Genomic DNA, 23,645 nt, shown 5'->3' on the forward strand with positions numbered 1-23,645 from the left:
TCTACTCCATACTATTTCCATGTGTGCACTACAAATGTCCACACAGGAAGTTAGTGCACAGCAGCTGGCGTGCTGGAAATTCTTCTGCATGGAGACAATCCTTCAGAGTCTGTCTCTTCCTGCATTATGCCTACCTTTTTCTTAACAGAAACATTTGTCCCTACAGCAGTCCCTCTTAGCTCCTTCCCTGATGTAAGCCTATCTGTCCTTTAAAAATCACATTCCAGCACTTCAACTAAGATGCAGTTTGACTTTGCCCGTGCTGAGCAGCTGAATTTTGTTAGGAAATGTTTAGTAGGAGGCTCATTTACTCTGAGTTTAAATATGGTTTATCAATTCAATTATTGGCTCAGATGCATGTGTCAAATGAGTGATACAGGTTCATCTGGGATTCTCTTCCCTCCCAGCATTTGTACTGCCACCAGATCTATAGATCCCCATGTGTTAAGGTTTTGTCACTTGCAGGATTACTAAAATGCTGTCATTCAGTAAAATAGGACAGAAAATTGTTTTCTTACATCATTGTACCAACAAGCTCCTTCTTGTATGCTTTGGCATGACAATGAAACATCCATCTTTCTTTGTGGACAAAACTGCCAGTTTACTGTCTTCAGTGCCAAGTTATATGTGACTAAAACCATTCCATTCCAACAGTTCATCCTCTGCTAAAATGAAAACTTCCTCGCTTGAGTTTTAAAGAACACAGGGAAAATCTAACTCCTCATTGCACAAAATGCTACTAGTATGTTCATATTTATATACTGTTTTAACTCCTAATCATTCCTCTTCCTGATAATATTTACTGAAATCTTGTGCCAAACTCTACAAAGACCTTTTAAATTTCTTTTTCTTTCTTTCTTTCTTTTTAATTTTTAAATATACTCACAAGGGGGAACACTCATAAAATTCAGCTTCAGCCACAATCTGGACTACGGTCTGCCAAACTCCACATAAATAAATCATCAAGTCATTTTGGCATCCTGTGGGCCAGAAGGAATATCTTCCTGGGCAGATTTAAAGAGACATGGCCCTGTAAACGTAAGTCCTTTGTAAAAAGCAGTGGCTGCTAGCTTGAAAGGCTATATTTTGACTCTCACCTATTTGCATATCCCAAAAATATTTATTTCCCTAAAAAGTCCTGGGGAAAAGCACTATTAAATCCAAAACCACAATTGCTTTTCTATTAGTAATTTTTTGGGGAATACATTACTCTGCTATCTGCACTGATATCAAAGGAAATGAGGTGTCTAAGTGTGATGTGAATGCTCAGCTATACAAGGCATCAATTACAATGAAAATATCTACCAACCCTACAAGCTAATACTCGTGTGAGCTTTTAAACTAAGAATTTGAATGCCCAAATATTATGAATAAAGCAATACAATGGCTCTTTAGCTTGTATATTGTGCTGTTGGATAAGAACCACAGAATCAGGATCACAGGTCCCATATCTCACTATGACTCATTCCTGAGTCAGGAAGGACTCGGAAGTGCACTGCAGTGGTACCTCTTACTGGGTGAGAAATGGCTAGGAGAGAGTTAAGAATCCTGCCCCTGACAAAAGATTTCCTTTGGGGGGGGAGGTTGTAACATAAACTAGAGGGGACTCATCTGCTCCTTTTGAAAAGGTCAAACTCATACTGGAGCTCAGACAAAAGAAGTTTTCACTAGTTTGTCAAGGTGAGATTTTGGGCCAGCTTTCTCACTGCCATGGCCAGTTCACTGAGATCAATAGAATTTTGCCTGTAATTTTGTCATAGGGAATTTGGATCATCATATGTGGACTCTATATGAAATTACTAAAAAGTAACAACAGCTAAACGTAGAGGAATGTTGCATAGTTTTAGGTTTTCCTACAACCCATAACTAGGGCCAGGTTTGCTGAAAGGTTCAAAACCATTAGTCATGACATAGGCCATTTAGGTTTTTGGATGGTAAGTAAGCAAAACGTGGTAGCTTTGAAACCAGGCAGAAGTCTTCAGTTTTGGCTGAATTTTGCTTTCTGTTCTAGGATTCACTACAAATCCAAGCAAACATCAAGAATATGAACATCCATGAACTCCCTGAGAGGTAAATAGAACTGTGCAATGTTCTACTTGCACAATGAGAGGTTTATGTCTGTTCCGATAGTACATAGGTGGAGCAACTGAGGGGAGCACTTTGAAAGTGATGTGCACCATAAATGTAAAAAGCTAATTGTGGCTGCCTTCTAAAACTCTAATGAAAATTTTTCTCCTTGAAGTTAAATATGCTATTTATGTATTGACTTTTTAAAACCTATTTTGTTAGCATTATAGACAGGCAGAGCTTGGAATTTGGAGCTGAATACAAAATTAGATTTCTAGTTATTCAGATTTGGGCTTTGGCTTGGCCCATAACAAACATGAACCATGTCCAAAATTATGAATGGGTTTTCAGTTCCTCAACAGTGGAGTGTTTCATCTCATCTCTGGTAACACAAAGCATCCTGTAAAATAATTTAGGGATTAATTGCTTCCAAATAGTTTTGAACTAGGTGTGTGTTGAGTAAATAGATTACATACCAGGCCTGAGCTCCGTGGCATGACATTGCTGAAATATGACTGAAGGTGCAGATATCAGATGGATTTTTCCAAGTTTATCTTAAATTAAAACTCTGTATTTTGTAGCATTGACATGATATACCCAACTTCAGCCCCGTTTGGCTGTTTAGCTGACAAGGCAATAATGCACTTATTTCTCTCATATATTTTTGAGTTGCAAAGAAGTACTGAGAAATACATACCAGGCAGTTACAGGTTAAGGATCATTTGCATAAATTAGCAAGTTTGCAAATGAATTCATCTAGTGAAAAGTAAGACACGGGACACTGCATTTTAATAATTGACATTCCACATGAAATGCAATGTTCTTGAGGAGGAAATTGAGCTCCAGGTTGCTATTAGAACCAGCAGAGCAGCAAGAGCTGGAAAGAAATGCCATCTCACATTATGTGAGTTACTGCTCCTGCATAACAACTATCTTCCATTCTGATGGACTTCTTTTAATAAAACTGCTCCAGGCTTTTTATATAAAGAAGGAATCAGGAGAAATCCAGTAAGCAACAATATTGGACAGGAAACTTAAAATGAAAGAAGTCATTATGATATAGTCTTAACATTCAGGCAGTTATTCATTACACTCTGTTTCTTAAAATAATCTTTCATTTTCCATTTTATTTGGCACCAAAATCCCCTTACTTTTCAGTTTTGCTAAACACTTACAAGATTACTCCGAAGTATGCAAGGCTGAGTGAAAATTATAAATTATCTAAATTTTTTGTTCCCTGTCACAACGTAGGTTAAATTGCAAAATAAAGATAAGTGATCCACTTAGTTGCCTCCTGCTGTCCTGATCAGTTCAAGAACATATAATGTTATAAATATTGGTCTTAATACAAAAATAATGACTTTCATAAAGTGCTAGTCAGTCATTCAAAGTCACAATATTCTAACTGTGTGCCATAAGTACAAATTATAAGATCACAAAGAGTTGTAAACAAATCTGTCCTTACTAGTGTTTCTTGGCATAATTTAAAACGATCTTAAGCAAATTCAATCATTGACTCGATATACTTTTTCCAAGTTCACATAGAGTAATTATGTCATATCAATTAGATATGCAATGGCCTGCATCAGCCAATAAAATTTCTCCCACTCACTTATAATATTCCCAGATATTGAAGGGAGAATTATTATCATTACTTTGAGTACAAACCTAAAAATCATGTTGATGGTGTGCTTGGTGAGCTCTGATAAACTTCCTGCATTGAGAAGATAAAGCAATTAACTATCATTAACTGCCCACTACCTTTCCCAATTCTTGACCTTTCTCACTGTGTAGATTGTTTCATGGACACTTTTTACTTTGGGATACATCTTTTATTTTCTCTGTTTTTGCCACTGAAATTTTATCTTTGGCAATATATGCATATAATCTGATAAGCAGTTAAAGCAAAGAGCAGTGAAATGATGTAATGTCACAATATTTCATCATTCCAGAGCTTGAAACATTTTGAAAGTAGATTGTACAAAGAAAGGAGAAATATGCTGCAGTGTACTGCAATATATGCTTTCATTTGTGACAGGATGGATAAGTTGTTCAAGGTTTTTTTTTCCCTCAGTTTTAGGACTCTTATGATGTCAAAGAATTCCTAATGTTTTTATTTTTGAATATGCTGAGTTTTCCTTTAAAACAGACTAAATCCTGTTAAACATATGTATTACGAAAATGGAATATCCTTTTTTACTTTGGAATACAGGTATTAAAATTCCTAACTGAAATGAGCTTAATATAACTGAATTGATATGAGTCCTCAACATTTTAATGCAGCCGTCAATCCATACTAAAAATACTGAAGAATAAGTCAATTTATAGAGTGAGATTGTGGTCCTATTGAATGACAAAATTCTCATTGACTTCAGTGGAACAAGGATCTCTCTATGGATTGTCTGTAGCACTTAGCTTAATAAAGTCATTTGAAATAAAGGGTATATAACATTATGTAATGTTTAGCAACCAATGAATGAAAAGAACTACAATTTCTAACTCTTAATCTTGGAAAAAAACTCAACTAGCCCAAAATCTTAATAAGAATGTTTAGAGAATAATTTATTTTACAAGAAAAAGGGAAACAAAAGAGTTTGTTTCTGTTACAAAATAATTTTGATATTACTATTATTAACAAAGTGTTCTGTCACCTTAAATCAGTTACTCCTGAATCTTATCATGTGTAAAGGGAGCAGTCAACTGGCCTTCTAGAAGTCCACACCTCACCTGAACAAAACATTACCTTTCTGAGTGCAGTAACAGTGTAAAATGCCTTTTCATCAGTGTGTCACTGATGGATCTGAGCAGCTTTTCATGAATGCATGCAGCAAACTCTTTATATTTCTACATTCTAATAACAGTGAACAGCATAAATTATCTCTAATTCTTGATTCTGCGAGGAAGCAGCCATCTGGTCTAATACCACTGTGACAGTGATATAGGACTGAACACTCTGTGCTTGGTCTGCTGCACAGAAAAGGACAATAGGACATATTTTAAAATGTCAGGATACATCAGAACCATATTCAGGAAAGTTTGCATTTATGAAAATTGATAGTATTGGAGATATATCATGATGCAGATCTAATCATGGTTGCTGGTATGGTGAATTAAATTAAGAGCTGATTTGAATTTTTCTAATTAAAGATGTGTTATTCCTTCTCACATCATGTTTCCTCTTTCTGTAAAAGAAGCTTATTAAACAATTTTCAGGAACACTTTGTGGTGCAAAGGGTTAAAGCATTAGCTGCAACACCCGGATTCAGTAGTGGATTGTGTCTTACATTTGAAATGAGTTTAATGGTTTTCACAGCAGGATTCAGTGGACATTTGTTCATGTCTCAAAACCATCAGTAAAATTTGCATAATGTTTATTTGAACTGGATGGCTTGGTAACAAACATATCACAGGTACTGCAGCCAAGGATGGAGGTGTTTAGGCAGGGTGGTTTAGGTTTTGAAGAGCCTGTGTTGTATATTGTATATTCTTTCTGATATCAGAAAGAATCTCAGCCTTCAAGCTTCAAAGAACTGAAATACATGCACACACATCCGAACAGAAAGGAAAGAAAACAAAAAGAGAAGTGTTGCTTATTTGGAGATTAAGCCTACATTCATTTTTCAGTAAATATGAGTTCAACTAAAAACCCATCTAATGTGATTTTCCATGGACAAATCCTTTTAATCTTTCCCACTAGTCATAGGTTTAATTCTTTTGCTAAATATTTTTAATAAATAAGTATATTTTTGAAAACTTGTTATGCTGTCATAAAATTAATGGCATCATTTACAGCCTTTGTAATTCGTGTATACCTTCACTTTCACTAGCAGCCTGCCAAGTTTTCAAAAACTTACCATATTATTAAAAAATAATTTAAATAGTTCCTTACACAGCACACACAATAGTTATCCTGTAGAAGTCAAACAGTTAAAAACTCTAATGAGATTTTAAAAGGGGATGCAGAATGTTCTGTCTAATGGAAAACATTTGTAGTTTTGCATCCTAGGAAGGAGCAGACACACCTCATACTCCAATGTGCTAGCAGATCACGAGGATAAGAAATAATCCTACCAGGCCTTTCTACCATGCAGAACATTGCATAATTAACCAGCTGTTTTCTTTAAAGCATCAAACATAGACCAGTAACAGAGACAGGATACCAGTATTGATAGATAATTGATCCAGTGTGGTATGGTGAACTATATATATTCAGATGTATACACTTTAAATACAGGTGGGAGTTTTTCTGAGATTTCCAATCACTTTTCTGCCTACATTTATTCCAGAGATATAGGTTAAATGAATCATTTCAGATGGTGATACTTTTGGTGTTGTATATTAAACTAATCAGAGTCCAATGTCATGACTACATTTCAGGATTCCTAATTTCTAGAAGTGTCCTGGGCTTCACTCAGAATGATGAGTGATGATACCATCTTTGCTGAAGGAGTTAGATAGTCAAATACCAGACCCATCTTTGGATATTTTAGTCCATCCTCCTAACCAATTCAGCCTGCTAGCACCCCAATATCAAGTAATCCCTGGAATAGTATTTTCATTAGTGCATTCTTCTTAAGAGAGACACCACAATAGAAACACACACCAAGGACAGATAAAGATAGTATGCAAAAACAGAGGCAGCTTTCAATTAAGGCAAACTTAACATAGTTCCTGCTGTCTTGGTACAAAGGCTGAAGACCACTAGAACCCTTTGAGTCATCACTGTACTCATTTATACAATGCAAACAGCATAAGCACAGGAACCAGATGTAAGGTGCCTGATAATTATGAGTGAGCCCTTACATTCCTTTTGCCCACTAAAATCCCAATCAAAGATGAAGAATCCAGAACTGACATGTGAGAGTCTCATTTCATGTGAAGATGCTACAAATTTTCTATGCTAGAAATGTAAATAAAGGTCTAGCCTATGCTTAGTATTTGGCTACTACTTGGTAGTCCTCAAATTAAACAGTCATTCTCCCTATTTAATGCTTTATAGCAGATCTTGTGAGATGACAGAGGGAGTGATAACTTAGAAATATAATACAGACTCTAGAGGTACTTGAGATGCTTAGCTCAGTCACTGAGCGAGAATCTGAAATGGTGGTAGAAAACAGAGGGTTTTAAGAATGATTTCTCCACATATTTTCTTTGGTTCCATATTTGATTCTTCCCTGTTCTACCCATTAAATTCTGTGCTGCAGTTTAGTAAATAAAAGTGTTAATTAAGAAGGCCTCAGACTGTAATTTATTCACCCTTACATTCCATGGAAGTGGTCCCAAAATTTGTCTTGACTCATTGATCCATCACTTTTTGGAAAGCAAAAAAAAATCTATTTGGCTGCAAGAAAAACTGAGCTCCAGTGACCTTCCTTTGGCAGGCAAAGGAAGCAATAGAAATACGTCTTTCCCAAGATTTCCACATTGGGGCTGCAAGAGTCTATACTGTATAAAACTGCCATCTTAGCAGCTGAAAATGGATAGAAATTGGGCAGACTTTTGCCATGCTTCTTCCATATTTTATCCTTTTATTTCTCTGTTGATGTCACACTTCTCTATGTTGAATAAGATTATACTAGGGTTAAATTCAATGCATTCTACTGATTTAAGGCTAAGGAATCTGCCTTTGAGAGGCATTGTTAAAACACAACAGTGACAGCAATTTTGTTTGGCAGTTTTGTCGGTTAAAAGGGAGGTGATTCACTTCTTGAAGTTTTGACCTTCTCTTCTCCTTTCTTATATTTTAAACAAGTCTCTGTTTCCTCCTGGCAGTGGCTTTGCAACCTGCAATGTTTAAGGCATGGGGGAAAAGCAGACATTGATTAATGGCCCTCCTGTAACACCTCAGGTTGTGATCTCATCACGTCTCTTAAGTAAAGCAGGGTCATGCTGGTCAGTACTTGAACAGGAGACCTCCAAGGAAAACCAGGGTGGTGAAGAAGGTGGCAATTTCCCCATGCAGCAGTTCAGAGTCAGTCGCCAAGCATGGTGCTATGGGGTACATAGCGTGCTGTTGAAAGTGCCTCTTTTGGAAGAGCTGTAAACCTAGGATTTTGACTACTTCAATAGAAGCATATCAGCTTTTATCATGGTCTAGAACCTTAAAATGTCTGTTAACCAGGCTTAGAAAACAATAAAGAAGTGAAGGCTTAAGACAAACGTACAGCTAAAATGTTTTCATCCACCTTTCAAGAGGCCTATCTTGTTTGTCAGTGTGACTGATTTTTTTATCTTCATCATGTGGTGATCTACATATGATCACACTTGGGGTTGTATATGTTTTTCTACATACAAATGTGAATAAGGAGAGAATTCCTAAAGGGCTGAATCTTTGTTTTGTATGAACAGTGCTGAACAACTGATGTCTTCTAAATAACTATAGATTCTCTGGCAGCTGAGCACAAGAAGTCTGAAGTATGTTCTAGGGTAAAAACAGTAGAAAATCACTTGTATATGGTCACAAACATTATGAATTTATTTAATGGTATTTTTATTACTATTTAATCAAGAAACATGGATCACAGACTTCATTCAAACAGCTTGTGCTGTCTCTAACTATTAAGAAAACACTGATAGAGCTTGGTTGTTTACTCCAACTCTGTAATACTCCTAAGATTTTTTTATAAGGAAGAAAGAAGAAAAGCAAATCAGCATATATTTTCTGGCAAATCCACAGTACTGGAGATAGTTCAATATGGTGCAGGAGAAAATATATCAGAAACAATGAAATTTACATAAGAAGTCAAATGCCATGCAATTTATTAGATGCAAGTGAAAAGTAAGATAATATGCAGCATGCCGTACAGAAATTGAGACACAAGGACAATTAAATAGAAGCTCTATGCTTTGGACCCTCACTTGATTTTAAAATGTTGGAAAAAACAGGGTTTTTCTGGATTAGTGATATAAATAAGATTTTTCTATCTATGTTCACTCTGTAGCCTCTTAGCAAACTTTTTCTAGTCAATCAATCAGTCACTCAAGCAGTCAAAATCTTTAACCACATAAAAGCCTATGGAGAGCAAGTTTTTATTTATAGTGGTGACCTGGCCAAGAAGAATCCAAAACAGCAATATGTATTATTACTTATAGACATACCGGCACTGCTGTATATTACTAGAGAGCTTCCAAACATATCACCAGACATAAATCAATTACATAAAATACCACAAACATCAAATAAAACAATAAAAGAGAAAAGGTCATAACACCACCAGACATGTCATGAATAACAGCTACAAGCACCAGCCAATGATTGATCCATTTTATGAATAAAAGGGCCAGAAGATATACAAGTTGTCCCTGTTACATCCTTTAGTGATCTGTTAAAAAAAAGTCCTACTAGCTTTGATGTTGTCTTTTTGACCTTATTACTTTGGTCCATATTTCATTATAAGACATTAATTATTTTAAAGCTCAAAACTGGGTTCTATATACCTACATATATACATTGCTTAGCAATTAACTTAAGTATGTTTTCAGGCTATACTTGTAGAGATTAATAATACTGTGCAAGTGGTAACACAGACTGATCTATTGCTATGGTTCAGTCTATTGAAGGGAGCTGGGCAGGGAACATTGTTGGTGATGATTTCTACACAACTGTTTCAGTTGTTATGATATGAAGAAAATTCAGTGTTGCGAATAATATTGTGCTGAATCCTGAAAGGTTGTAAGATTGGGGAATGGCAGGTGCTCCTTACCTCTAAAAACCTGGCCCATTTTTGGTATTTATGTATTTTTGTCTTCCATTTATTAATTGCTGTCTTGTCAAAGCAGGAAATACAACATTAATCAAAGTCTTTAGCATACTGATAGCTCATAAATATACTAACTATATACTGACTGTATCTTTACAGGTAAAAATATGGCCATTGCAATAAATGCATTTTTAAATGCGGGATCAGGGCCTTCCTATTAAGTGCTACATTTATGTGCACATCTTATTCCCCAGTGCCCCAGCTAAATCCCTACAAGCTTCAAATGTCCTACTGCCCTCTGCCTTGCACCTTCCATACTCATTTATAGCTCTGCAGAGTGAGGGCCAAGGGGGAATAAAACTGCCATTCTGATTTGATAACATTTTACACTCACTTTGTATAAGCATAAATGAGCAACCCAGGTCAAGGCAGTGGAGACTTGGGTCCCGTGACTAAATTGCTCAGTATCTGAAAGAGTTGTTCAAAATTGTCTGCAATTCAAAATAATATTGTCTGTAATTCAGAATACAAGCATTCTGTCATATTTTAGCACTTTCATCGTGTGGAATGAAACTTGTGTAAACTTTCAGATACCAGGCCAACATGTGTCAGTAAATCAGATGGCATGCCACATCATCATCCCTGAGAGTCTCCACAATAGTTTCTAACATTTACTTCAGAGCTTAGCACTTTCAGATTAAAAAATTAATCACTGGCATCCTAATAATTATTCAATCATTAATCTGTTTTACCATGAACAAAGCAGTCTACTAAACTGGTACCTGGATTGCATTGCTGCTTAAAAAAATATTTGCTGCTTCACAAAAAAGTGCTGTTGAATGAAAAGGTAAATGTGGCTGAAAACATGTTTATATAAACTCTGCTTCATTCCCCTCCAAATATGGCAATGTGTTAGGTTCTGCAGTTCAGAATAAACAGACCATTCAGGTGCTAAATCCAAATCCTCTGCCTGGAGATCGGTGGTTTGGGATGAAAAGCTTAGACTTCTCTGCATTTCAGACAAGTTGTTTTTGCTTTATTTTTGATGACATATGAATTTAGAAGCAAATTTTCTCCATTTAAAAAACTCCAACATACACTCATACACACACAGACACACAATTTTCAAATATAGTATTATACAAAGCCCAAGCAATCTGTTTTACAGTGTGTCACATATTTCTCTCTCTTCTTACACCCAATATCTATGATTAAGAAATGTAATACATACTAAGAAAGTCTGATATAATTTACATCATACATTAAAGTGTTTTGCATGAGACTATAGTATGATGCAGACAGGAGAAGAATTATATCTTTCATTAAAAGGTTTGAAACTCAGTGTGCTGTGATATAACTATAGCAGTTTTTCTGCCTTGCTGAAGGGTTTTTATTTTAAACACTACCTTGAAAGCTGAGGGATGGATATACATTTAGCTATATGTTTTAACTTAATATCACCTCTTAGTAATGACACTGTCAGTTTACCTGCTGTCCCAAGGTTATGGGTGAACAGTTGTGTTGTCACTGTTCTTCATCTCTCTGCATCTTGATGCAAGCTGTAAAATAAGATGGCATTTTTTTCATTATTTAAAGTAAAAAAAAAAATCCTAGTTTGAAGTTGTTCATCAAGAATGACCTCTCTCTCTCTCCACACACACAGGTCAGGATTAAAAGAAAAACAACTACATGGAAGAAATGTAATTTTGTCACAGATATTTTTGTCTAAATTAGGATTTGTACGTGTTGCTTAATTTAAAAAGCAATGAGGACAACTTGCTGGGATGCACAATCAAATGGGAGCCTTTGAAGAAACATTTTTTTCCCTTCTTTTAAAATATAAGATGAAAGACAAGGGCAGATGTTTAGAATGACTCATCAGAAAATGCCAGATCCTGGTCCCCATTCCACCTGCCTGGGTGTGTCTACATGAGATGCTTATTGTGGAGTTGACTAATTAGCTACACATGCAGTACTGTTAGGATGGAGTAAACTAATTTACTCTGCTGTCGGATGGTACTGCCAGACACAAGTACTACCCTATGGTAGAGTTATTTACTCCACCACAGTGCACATGTAGATGCTGACAGGGCTGGCTGGGGCACAAGGGTGCTTCAGTGTGGGGACCTTCTGCCAGCTGTCCCCACACTGAAGCACTCTCGTGCCCCAGCCAGCCCCTCCACAAGAACATTGAGCTGGATCGGAACAGCCCCAGGCTGGCAGGCTGACACCCAGGGCTCCCTGCAAGCTGGGGCTGCTCCACCCCGGCTCAATGTGCCGTGGTCCTGGGTTCACATGAAAATGTGGCTCCTGGGAGCAATAAACTCTGGTGCAAGCTGCACCAGAGTTTATTCAGCTGCAATAATTCCATAAGTAGATGTGCTCCCTGAGTGCTATAAAGCATAAATAAAGTTGTCTTACCTTGGTGGTTGCCCTGTCATAAGGCAATCCCCAAGGGGCATAGCTCTGAACAGCCAGTGCTATACACCCACCCCTCATTTTCATAGCCATGCATAACAGGAGTGAAAAGGTGGAGTCCAAGAGGAGGCAGTGTTGTGGTACTATGTAACTATCACTATGGGTTGCTTAAGACTTTGTAGAGCTGGTTCCAAGGTTCTGGACTTTTGGTGATTGTCTGGAAATCATATCTAATGCAAAAGTACAGAAAGAAGCAACTGCAAACTGAACCTAGATTAGGATAATGTCATGTAAGTAGCCAAAAATGTAACTAAGGGTGTGAAAGTGGGACACAAGCCATGGGCACCAAATTGGTGGGGGTGTCAGAATGGAAATACCCTGGAGAGCCTGCACCTTTCTTATCACTGAATCCATCATTGCCCATTGTTGCTGACAACAGTGATTGATGGCATTCAGGGTGGAGCAGGAGGTGGGCCCACTGGCAGCAGGCCCAAGGCTGTGGCTCCATTGAGCAGGGATAGGAACCAGCATTTGGCAATAGCATCCTGCTATTGGGAATAGCTGCTGCTGCAGTGGTCATGTCAGTGTGGCCAGCAGTTCTTTTTACCATCACATTTACCACTGTTGATTGCTATCAGCAATGACAATTGGTGGCACTCAGTCAGGGGAAAGTGGTAGCTTCAACAGCAGTGGTTGGAGCAGGGGATTACAAAAGCATCCATATACCCAGGAGCTACTGCATTACCACCTGGGTACTGTCTATGCCAACACCTCCCCATTCAGCAGCGGTGTCTCCTCTCTTCCCCACTGCAGCAGCAGCCATTCCCAATAGCAGGATTGTAAGAGGGGACCGTTACCGGAGAATTAGAAAGAATATAAAGAAATGGAAACAGTCTTTAAGACAAACTGCCAAGAGGCTGGAGGAGGTGGGCCTTGGAGATACGACCCCTACACCAGAGGAAGAAAGAGTTGGTTGGACCCAGGCAGGAGTCAAGAGACAGGAGGCAGGGGCTTCCTGCTGGGAACTGATGAAAGAAATACTGGAAACTGGAAACTGCAAGTAGGCCCAGAAGAACTGTGACAGGGAGATCCACAGCAGTTTGGGATGGAAGCCAGAGATAAACCAGGGAGAAGACATCATGACTGGTTGACTGCAGGATGACTGAGCCCATGGGGATTGATCACAGAAGTGGGAGGTGGCAAGAATTCTAAGAACAGGCCAAGAAGGAGAGGCAGGGTCAAGATAACCACACCAGGTGCTCACCCTGGCCTGGCCTAAACTTTTGGTCTGTCTTACTTGAGAAACTAAATTGGGACAATCTAACCACTGGATTATTGTTCAAGCAAGGGAGTTTATAGGACTATAGAAGACAGGGCAAAGACAGCCCATGGCTGTGCCTACAGAGTGAGTCATTTGCAGTTGCTCTCCTCCTACAGGACTGAGAGCCTACTTCCAGTCTTCAATAGTATCAAGTCATAGCAGGCAAGAGGCAAGTAGGCACCTCCAGACAAAGGGAAGGGCCAGCAATCCAGGATTAACCATCAGGAGGTAGTAGACTACATTGAAGCAGCCTGAGGCAGTTACAAGGATGCTATTGGCAAACTCCAGCCCAGGGCACAAACCTTACTAGCTCTGCCTCTGCAGTTGATTAACACCAATTCAGACAAATTTACTGCTGCAGCTTCTATCTGCTCTGCTGCTGATATTGTTTTCTCCTGCCATCTACTTACCTCTTTTTACCATGCAAGCAGTTCTTTCCAAGTTATACCATGTGATGGTAATGCGCACAAATTCACTGCATAATGCAATGTAATGTAATAAATACATTGTAACTGCAGTGAAAAAAGTTATAATTAAAGATACTCCCTAATTTAGAAGAGTTGGGAATTGGGAGATAATCCCTCAGGTAATAGCTGTTGGCTAGTTAGAGAAACTAAAGGTCTGCAGAAGTTGCTTACTGCTCTAGAATAAAGTTTATTGTTTGGTTCTTCTCATTCATATATGCCTGTGTTTACTGAATCCAGTGATCACTACATGGTGTCAGAAGCAGTGAATGGGACAAGACCTGGAATGAGACAGAACTTGGAACAATTTGAGATCCAAAATGAAAAAGAAGTTGGAAATTGAGAGCAAATGGAGCAGTGTAGCCATGTAGAAGGACAAAGACCACTGTAAGTGAGCTTCCTGGCCAGTTATAGCCTAAGTAAAAGAACAATTAGCCATGCAAGTTTTGCAACCTCTACTTTCTCTTCTGCTGTTGGGAAATATAGCAGAGAACTGGAGGGCATTTAGCAAAGGTTTAAATGGTACCTTGCACCCACAGGGGCAGAAGAGAAAAATGAAAAAGTCAAAAAATCTAATTTCTTGCATGTTGTGGAAGAGGAAGCACTGGCTGTTTATAACACCTTCACCTTTGCAAAAAGTCAAAATATGAAATTAAGTTTAATATTGTCCAAATCTGAGGAGTGCTACATGCCAAAAGATTCAGATTTATATGCAGACAAACAACAAGAGAAAGTATAGATCAGTATATTACTGAACTAAAGAGACTCAGTAAGAACTGTGCTTTTGGGAACTTGACAGAACCTGATTAGAGATAGGATTATTTATGGCATTGCAGACTCTGCATTACAATAAAAAGCTGCTCCATGAAGGAGACTTGTCTCTAGAAAAGGCTAGCCAAATGTGCAGGGCAGCAAAAACAGTGAAAGTTCAGGCCGCAGAGCTGAATGCACCAAAAAGTGTCATCCAGGCAGTAGGCATGAAAGAATATGGCCAGAAAAAGCCATCTCACAGGGTGGATTTTTCCATTGGCAATGAAAATGCTAAGAGAGGGAGCAAAACGGCTGGTGTGCAGTAAGTGTGGAAAGCAACATGGCCCCAAATGTTGTTCTGCCTTTGGAAATCTCTTTTTTAACTTTGCCAGGTGCAGCAGATCCCAAACAAAAACTTCAAATGCATACAGTTGAGAGCTTACCAGAATAATTTTATGTAGATATGCTGGAATCAAACAAAATCAATAAGAAGGAGTGGATTTTGCCAGTGGAAGTGCAAGGAGCAATGGTTTAATTTAAACTGGACACTGAAGTGCAGGTTTATATTGTAACAGTGCATGAATATAGAAAATTAAAATTGGGGCTAAAAGTGACAAATATTAAAATACCTGGCTATTCAGGAGTCAATATGCTAGTGAAAAGTAGATGCTAGCATCCAATATAAAAACAGAGCATACAAACTCCCATTCATTGTGGTACCTAGGGAAGTCAAATCAATTTGGGGTCTGGCAGGTAAGTCTGTTGTGAGGGAAGGGGCATGGGGGTGCAGATTGAGGCCCCCACGAGGGAGGGAGTGGGGCTGGGGTAGGGGCAGGTTCTGCACAGCTGGGCCTGGGCAGGGCATGGGGCAGAAATGTGAGTGGCTTGTTCAGGGGGTACATAGAGGGGGTGCCCCCCCCCCACTGCACACACCCTGAGAAGGCATGGGGGCATGTTCCCCTGGATCTGCGTGTGGGGTGAGGGCAGGCTGCCACTGTGGGCTGGGGCTAGCGCTGAGCCCCTATGCCCTCCCTCATGCCCCCCATACCCTCCTGGGATGCATGTAGTGGCAGGAGCTGCCACTCCCCCCCAGATGAGCTGCTTATGGCTGCATCCCATACTCCACCCTGACTGTTCAAGACCTGCCCCTGCTCCAACCCCATCCCCACTCCCTTTCTTACCATGGGGGCCTCAATCTGCCCCCCCTAGTCCCTTCTTTACCCCCTTGCCCCTTCCCCCACAACAGGCTTACCAGCCGGACACTGCTCTCCAGCCTGCCTGGCTGCATATCAGCAATTGGATCGATATCGGCCGATATGGCGTGTTAAAAATTGGCCGTCGGTATTTGCCCAAAAAGTTTTTATTGGTACACCTCTATAAATCAGCCTCAAGGCCTTTTATTTTACATGGCTCCTGGAGCTCTTAGCCTCTGGATTGTCCACACATTAACACACTAACACTTTAAACTAGTTTTAAGTACTCTTTAGGCTGCTTAAAATTATACCACTCCGAGGCAGTTTTATCTCTGATTCTTGTTACCCAACTTGTGTTGCATTAGTTGCCAAGGTCAGCATGAGCTAAGAGTCAGAACCAGAATCAGGAGCTAGTCAAGTCAGGGCAAGCCATAAGTCAGGGCCAGAGATGCAAGAAGTAAGCAAGAAGGTGGAGAAAGGTCAGGAGTAAGTACCAAAGTCTTTGCTCAGAGAAAACGCTGTGGGCTGGGCTTAGCTTTTAAGGGATGGAGTGAGTAGGCTTGTTGCCTGTGGCCTCAGGGGACTGGCTGCCCTGAATGCCTTGCTAGGACCAGCTGGGCTTGGGCACTGACCCAGGTTTGCTGAAGGTGACACATTTCCCTGCAGCTTCAGGGGATGAATTGCCATGATCCTCTGATTGAGACCGGATGGACCCAGGGCTGTAGTCTGGCTTCATTACACAAAGGGTCTGCAGAGATTGCCTACTATTCCACAATTAAGATAATTGTTTAGTTCTTCTAATAATTCATGGGTGCCTGTGTTCATTGAACCTGGTGATCACTGCAGTAATCTGTAATAGCTACATATTCTTTGCAGTGCAAAACTTTTCTCATATATTTTCAGGAATGAATACCGAAAGAATTTCTTGTCCTTCTGTATCACTGTTAGACCCAAGATTCTCCATCAGGGTGCTACAGAGGCAGATCAGGAAGCAGCTGTGTCTGGAGTACATGCTCTTGCTGCAGCTGTTGCTGATCCAACCCTCATACGCTCTTCCTGAAAACAGAAGTGCACTGAGCAGGGGAACTATCCTGTGCCTGTCTGTTTTCAGGAGGAGCATGCAGGATCTGAGTGGGAAGGGCTGCAGCAAAAGTGTGCACTCCAGCCATAGCCCTGCACACTGCCTGGGTGAAGAGGCCAGGCTGGGTTGAAACAGCCTTGTGTGCCACTTGGCTGGAGCAGCTGTGTGTAGGGACATGTTACCAGATTTGCCTGTCACTTTGGGGTGCGCTCATTTATTAGGGGCACATTTCTGGGGTCTCTGTAATTCTGTCAATGTGCTGCTTGTGTTACTTGTGTTTCTTTATGTATCTCTCCTTTCTGCAAGTCCTCACCCCCAATGGAGGTATCTTGCAGGACTCAGTTTCAATGGGGCTGGGTTCCTCCAGCCACCAAATCATTCAAATACACACACACACACACACACACACACACGCACATGCACACGCACACGCACACACGCACAGAGCTTAATGTGACACACCTGACCTGGCCAGGTTGATCAGCATGTATAGGATGACACCCTCATATGCCAAGAATCAGTTATTAAGGTAACAATAATATGCAGTCAGACACAAGCACGCAGGTGAACAAAATACCTCTGAATCAGGCTGGCTGTCTAGCTGACACCTTCATGGGCCAACATTCAGTTCATTAGGGCACATTTGAGCCACATTAGGTCAATCATCCTATGTAGGCTGATCCCCTCGTGTCCCAAACTCAGCATGTCCCAATCTTTTGCCCTAACTGCCCTAGTACTGGTAGCCTCTTGATGAGCAGACCCCACAGTATTTTTGGGCTTTACAGGGATCTTCGGCTTAGGTAAAAGAAGTGTTGCTGCAGAGCAAGTGGGGAACGGGAAATAGAGAAGGAAAAGTACACCCGGTTATCACCATTTTGACTATAGAAGTTATTTATTGCTAAGTATATGAAATTTATAATGGCACTAGTAATAGTCATGCAAGGAAAAACAAACAAAAACAATTACAATATTACCCTGGTCAATTGAGTATTTGGGAAAACTTAGCTCAAGATTAACTAATAAAATTCAGGTTCGGAAAGCTATACCAAGAGAGAAAGGGAGAGAGAGAGCTGGGATCTCACCATTCCAAGGCACTCCGTGTTTTGTTGACAGGCAGAGTTCCTAGCACAATCATTGAAGGTTAAATAGGTGATGAGAAGAGATGATCTATTTATCCCAGCTTCTCAAGAATAACCATGGATGGTATCAGAGAGATTTCTCCCTCTTGAAGTACACAATTTTTTGCTTACTACTTTCTTATACCCTTAGTCCAGCCTCTTCAAAGCAATCTTGTAACTGGGTAAATCAAGAAAGTCCCAAGCCATAGTTGACAGGGAAAATCCTGGTATTTAAACAGTTCTAATTTACATGATTACCCTTTTCAATGACAAGGGGTTCTCTGGTTTGGAATGTCTCAAGAAACTGATTAACAACCAGGAAAAACATAAGGAGTAACCAGACACCTAGGAGCTGGCTTGAAATTATTACGAATATAAAAGATAAACTGGAAGGGATACCTCATTATTTCTTCTCAGATGGCCTATGAACTCGCGTTTTCTTGCACAGTGAAGTCAGCCTCAGTGTTTTGTATTTTACCTGTTATGAATAACCTCAGTTTAGCATGACTTTCAGATCTTACTATAGATCTTTTACTGCTGCCTTGATTTGGTCTGTTTTCTAAAACAGGTAATCCCAGAGGCACATGGAACATACTTAAGGGGATTACTTGGAGTGTTCATAAACTTTGTGGGGAGGACTTCCATCAGTCATCCCCGGTAAAGTACGACAGCATTTGCGGTCAGGTCTTCAACAGGCTGGACATTGTGATGAACCCTTAACCACTGTTCAAATGTCATCCATACCCACTCTGACTTGGTCTCTTGCCTCAGCATTCCCTAACCCAGCAACCAAGTTTTAGTCAATCACATTTAAATAGGCCTCCCATACTGGGACTGGGCAATGTACAGCCCAAGATGCTTATTAAACTTTTCTTTTGCTTAGTTCTGGTTAGGTGAGGTATGTGGGGAGGGGCGGGAGGGGGGGAGAAAGAGTCCTTTTAAGTCCAGCAAGCTGGGTGCCAGGGTTTGCTCAGGAACACAGAGCTGACAGATAACAGGCATGTAGGGCAGGTAAGACCACCCTACTTCCCCCAGCTGTCTGGTGCTTGGCAAACCCCATGTCCACCCCTACTAATCAGGGGAGATTTCCCAGGACACGGTAGTTATGTCTCTGCTTATGCCTGCATTAGGTTTATCAAATAACCCTAATATAGGCAGAAATATGGTTGAGAACCACTGAACTAAGCAGAGGCAGTACAATAGTAATTTATAACTGGCGGTGTTGCCAAAATCAAAAAAGATTTGGAGCAGTGGCACGAGTCTAAAAAGGTCAACAAATACTGTACTAGACACTGACATGGATAACTGGCATTTGTAGACCTATTATTTTAGCATATAAGTCAGATGACACATAACTGTTTCTGACCTCTTCAGTGCCATCCTTATCTACATCAGAGTACAGAAAACAGAGACTGAAAAAGAGAGGATAGTTTGTCCTCTCTATTCACCACTGTATTATTATCAGGGATCCTGATTTTTGCTGTTTAAAAACTGAAAATTATCTGATGAAAACCATAAATTCTCTGATTAAAATCCCCAGAATCCACAATTAAAATTAGATGTCAATATATATAGGTATCAATTGAACACAATGTTTTATTGATATAGTTACAATTTAAAAGCAGGTTGGAAACGTACCAGTGCCTCAATCACTATAATAAAATAAATTCTAATTACCTATACATTTGGTATTTGATTTGGGGTTTTTTATCATGGAAAATCAGAGCTCCCCCTGCCCTCTTCGCTCACTAGGATGTAGGTCCAGACCTCTTAGTCCCAAGCCACAGCCCCCCAGCCCTGCTGGCAGCATTGTACCTAGACTCCTGGTGGCCCCAGGTGAACTCTTAGTATCAGCCCCCCCTTTGCCAGAGATAATGATGATAATAATAATAAAAAAATTACAATTTTTGGCTGGGCCCCCTTTCTATCTGGGCCCTGGGCAGCTGTCCAGTTTGCCCATGCCTGCATCCAGCCTTGCCTGCTGATACCCTTACTCCACACAGCCCCCTGGCTCTGCTGGCACCTCTCACTCTTCACCCATGCCCCCCCAGCCGTGTTGGTGCCCCTCACTTCCCAGCCATAGCTCCTGTACCCCCTGAGCCCTGCCCGAGGGGGCCCCCAGCTGCCAGGGCTATGGGGCCAGGTACCTGGGTCCACAGCCCCCTGCCCCTCACAGCAGTGCCCAGTTCTGTGAACTGCTGCTGCCATGAAGAATCTGGGTCTGCTTTCCAACACCTTCTTTATAAAGACAAGGCAACTCAGTGACCTGTCCCACAGCGACTCTTTAGTTTAAAAAGAAAAGTCAAACATCTTTTAAGAACTTAGGAGAAAACTTATAATTTTTTCTCTATCTGTCTTGTAGTGACTCTTTTTTTCACATCTATTCATACAAGCATATTCATTCTTCTAAAACCAAGACATTCTCACAGGATACATGAAGTCCAAATAGCCATGACCACTATCCCGTCTAACACCCACAGAATACGGTGAACAAGCAAAGGAGTATAATGTACTCATTCCCCTTGGGACCTGAGTGCAATTTAACCTGGGACTGAAGGCAGGATACTTTTTTACTTTATAGAGTAATCAAAGTAGATATATATAGCACAAGCTGAATGACTGAAGCAGTAGTCTCTTGAATCCAAGAAAGACAAAAGTGTTATTACCACTTTTTTTTTATTCCTCTTTCCTCCCATTTTGGGGAAACATTGAACTGAGCTCAGGCACAGGCAAGAACCATTTAATATGCATCATGGAAAAAAAAAACTATGAGGATATTAATAATTTAGTTTTTGAAGAAGGCCTATGCTATTGATAAAGTAGTTGGCAACATAGTGAACAATAAGGATAAATCAAATAACTGAAGCTTCTTATTAAGTGAACACTGGTCATTTTGTGCACTGAGGCAGGGGTCCTGTGGAAAAGATTATAGGTGATCATATACTTAAAAACTGTCTTTTAGTGCATTTAATGCCCAAAGGGATGAAATAAATAATATTTCATAATAACCGCATTTCTTGCATTGCTTGGTTTTTGAGCTCTTGACTTTTTGGTTTGTGTTCTTTTAACATTTCTTGTGTGCAGTTATTAAATAGATTTATTTTGATCTTATAAATGAAACTGGAACTAATTATTTTGACATAGGATATCACAGAAATACCAATATTTTACTTATTCATGTTCATAGTAAGTAGCATTCTGTGGTTCTTTTGATGATTGTACTCATAGGTAATCTTGAGTAATTATCAATAAGAATTTAGGGAATGATTCTGGGGTGTGTTTTTTGTTTGTTGGTTTGGTGTGAAATTATAACAACTGTTCAGTTGAAAAAAATGTGGCCATTGTGGTGCACAGGATATTGAATTCTTCAAAGGATAATTATGTGTCTATGGATCATCAGGCTCAAAGGGCAGTAATGAATGGCTCAGTGTCTAATTGGGCCATTGGTATCAAGTGGAGAGCCCCAGGTTCTGGGGCCAGTTTTGTGTGATATCTTCACCAGCAATTTGGAAGATAGGATACAGTGCACCCTCAGCAAGTTTGCAGATGACACCAAGCTGGGAGGAGTAATAGATACACTGGAGGGTAGGGCTAGGATTAAGAGTGACCTTGACAAATTGGAGGATTGGACCAAAATAAATCTTATGAGATTTAATAAGGACAAGTGCAAAATCCTGCACTTAGCACAGAAAAATCCTATGCAGCAATACAGGCTGGGGACCAACTGGCTAAGCAGCAGCTCTGCAGAAAGGACCTGGGGGTTACAGTGGACAATAAGATGGATATAAACCAGCAATGTGCCCTTGGTATGAAGAAGGCTAATGACATACTGAGTTCCATTAGTAGGAGCATTGCTGCTTGCCAGCAGATCAAGGGAAGTGGTTATTCCCATCGATTGAGCACTAGTGAGGCCACATCTAGTGTCCAGTTTTGGGCTCCCCACTACAGAAAGGATATGGACAAATTGGAGAGAGTCCAGTGGAGGGTAACAGAAATGGGTAGGGGACTGGGGCACATGACTTCTGAAGAGAGACTGAGGGACCTGGGCCTATTTAGTCTGAAGAAGAGAAGACTGAGTAAAGCACTGGAATGGGTTACCCAGAGAGGTTGTGGAATTTCCATCCTTGGAGGTTTTTAAGACCCAGCTAGACAAAGAAAGCCTTGGCTGAGATGATATAGTAGGGGGTGATCCTGCTTTGAGCAGGGGGTTGAACTAGACAACCTCCTGAGGTTCCTTCCAGCTCTAATTTTTTATGATTCTATGAGTCTAGAACCCAGGTAGGTCCTCCCAAGGCTTTAGGGACCTGAGCCTTCATGCCCCAGTAATGGTAATTCCCAGGTTGTGCAGGATTGGGCCCCTAAAGCCCTGAGAGAGCCCTGGGGTGGCTGGAGAGCATGGGCAGCTCCAGGTTGCCTGCACTCTTCCACCATAAAGCTAACAGATGTCTGTAGCAAAAAAATGGCATAACGTTATACCACTTATGTCCCCACAACAAATTTGTGCCATTTGTTGTATGACAAAGGGCATGGATGTCTGGTTGCTTGGCCTTTGTACTGCCATAATAAATTTTATGGTAGCACAAAGGTGTTGTCTATTACAACACAAGCCTAAGAAAAAATCTTTGTAAATTCTCTCTACATCCAGGAATCTTACATTTATGATATGGAAATTTTCTTATATGTTTATTGCTTTTATTTAGGTGTCACACACTAAACATATAGTCTTTTGCACTATTGAATAGGGCTGTATGAAACAGCACCAATCATTTCATTTCGACTTCCGTTTTGCCATTTTGACAGGACAGTTTTGTTTCAAGTTTTGTTTCATTTTGAAAGCACTTTTCTATTTAGTTTCATCAAAACTGTTTTGCTGTTTTGATGCTGTTTCAATATTTCACCCATAGGCTGTAATGGGGAAGCATGAAAGTGCCTATAATTTTGTAATTTATTGCCCAATTTAGATGCATCTTGCAGGGATGGTAGCCCCTTCTGAGGACATGAAGTCTGCCAAGTTTCAAGGATATAGGTGCAGGGGTTTCTGGGAAACTGAACCTCAAAGTCTTGAAAGCAAAACCCATATCACATGTGTGTGTTAAGGCACAGTGGGGTAAAAACTGCAGGGATGGTAGTCCCTGCTGTTAGCACAAAGTCTGCCAAGTGTCAAGGAAATAGGTGCAGGGGTTTCTGGGAAAATGCACCTCAGGCTGCTGACAAGTGAAACTTGTAAATGTGTGTGTTACAGTGCCGTGGGATGAAAACTGCAGGGACGGTGACTCCTACTGAGGCCATGAAGTCTGCTAAATTTCAAGGAGATAGGTGCACGGGTTTCTGGGGAAACTGCATCTCAATCTGTTCAGAGCAAAACATGCATCACTTGTAAGTATGAAGACACAGAGAAAGATCAGTTCAAACAATGCTTTTTATGCTGTTTTTCTGTTCCTCCCCAGAGCACTGGGATTGGAAGGGACCTCAGGGAAGGATCACAGTCACTGGCCAGCTACGCAGTCAATATCAGAGCAGTCCTTCCCACCTC

General features: G+C 40.2%; 1 long non-coding RNA gene across 3 annotated transcripts in view; it reads right to left on the bottom strand.

The window, feature by feature from the left end:
• Positions 1-23,645, bottom strand: part of LOC109281400 (uncharacterized) — a 145,732-nt gene that overhangs the window by 39,752 nt on the left and 82,335 nt on the right. For all 3 annotated transcript variants that reach the window (XR_002088037.1, XR_009462087.1, XR_009462088.1), the window contains exon 3: positions 11,256-11,326. This is a non-coding gene — a long non-coding RNA (uncharacterized LOC109281400). The remainder of the gene's footprint in view (positions 1-11,255; positions 11,327-23,645) is intronic.

This window comes from Alligator mississippiensis, chromosome 4 (assembly GCF_030867095.1).
Source record: "Alligator mississippiensis isolate rAllMis1 chromosome 4, rAllMis1, whole genome shotgun sequence".
Classification (NCBI taxonomy): Eukaryota; Metazoa; Chordata; order Crocodylia; family Alligatoridae; genus Alligator; species Alligator mississippiensis.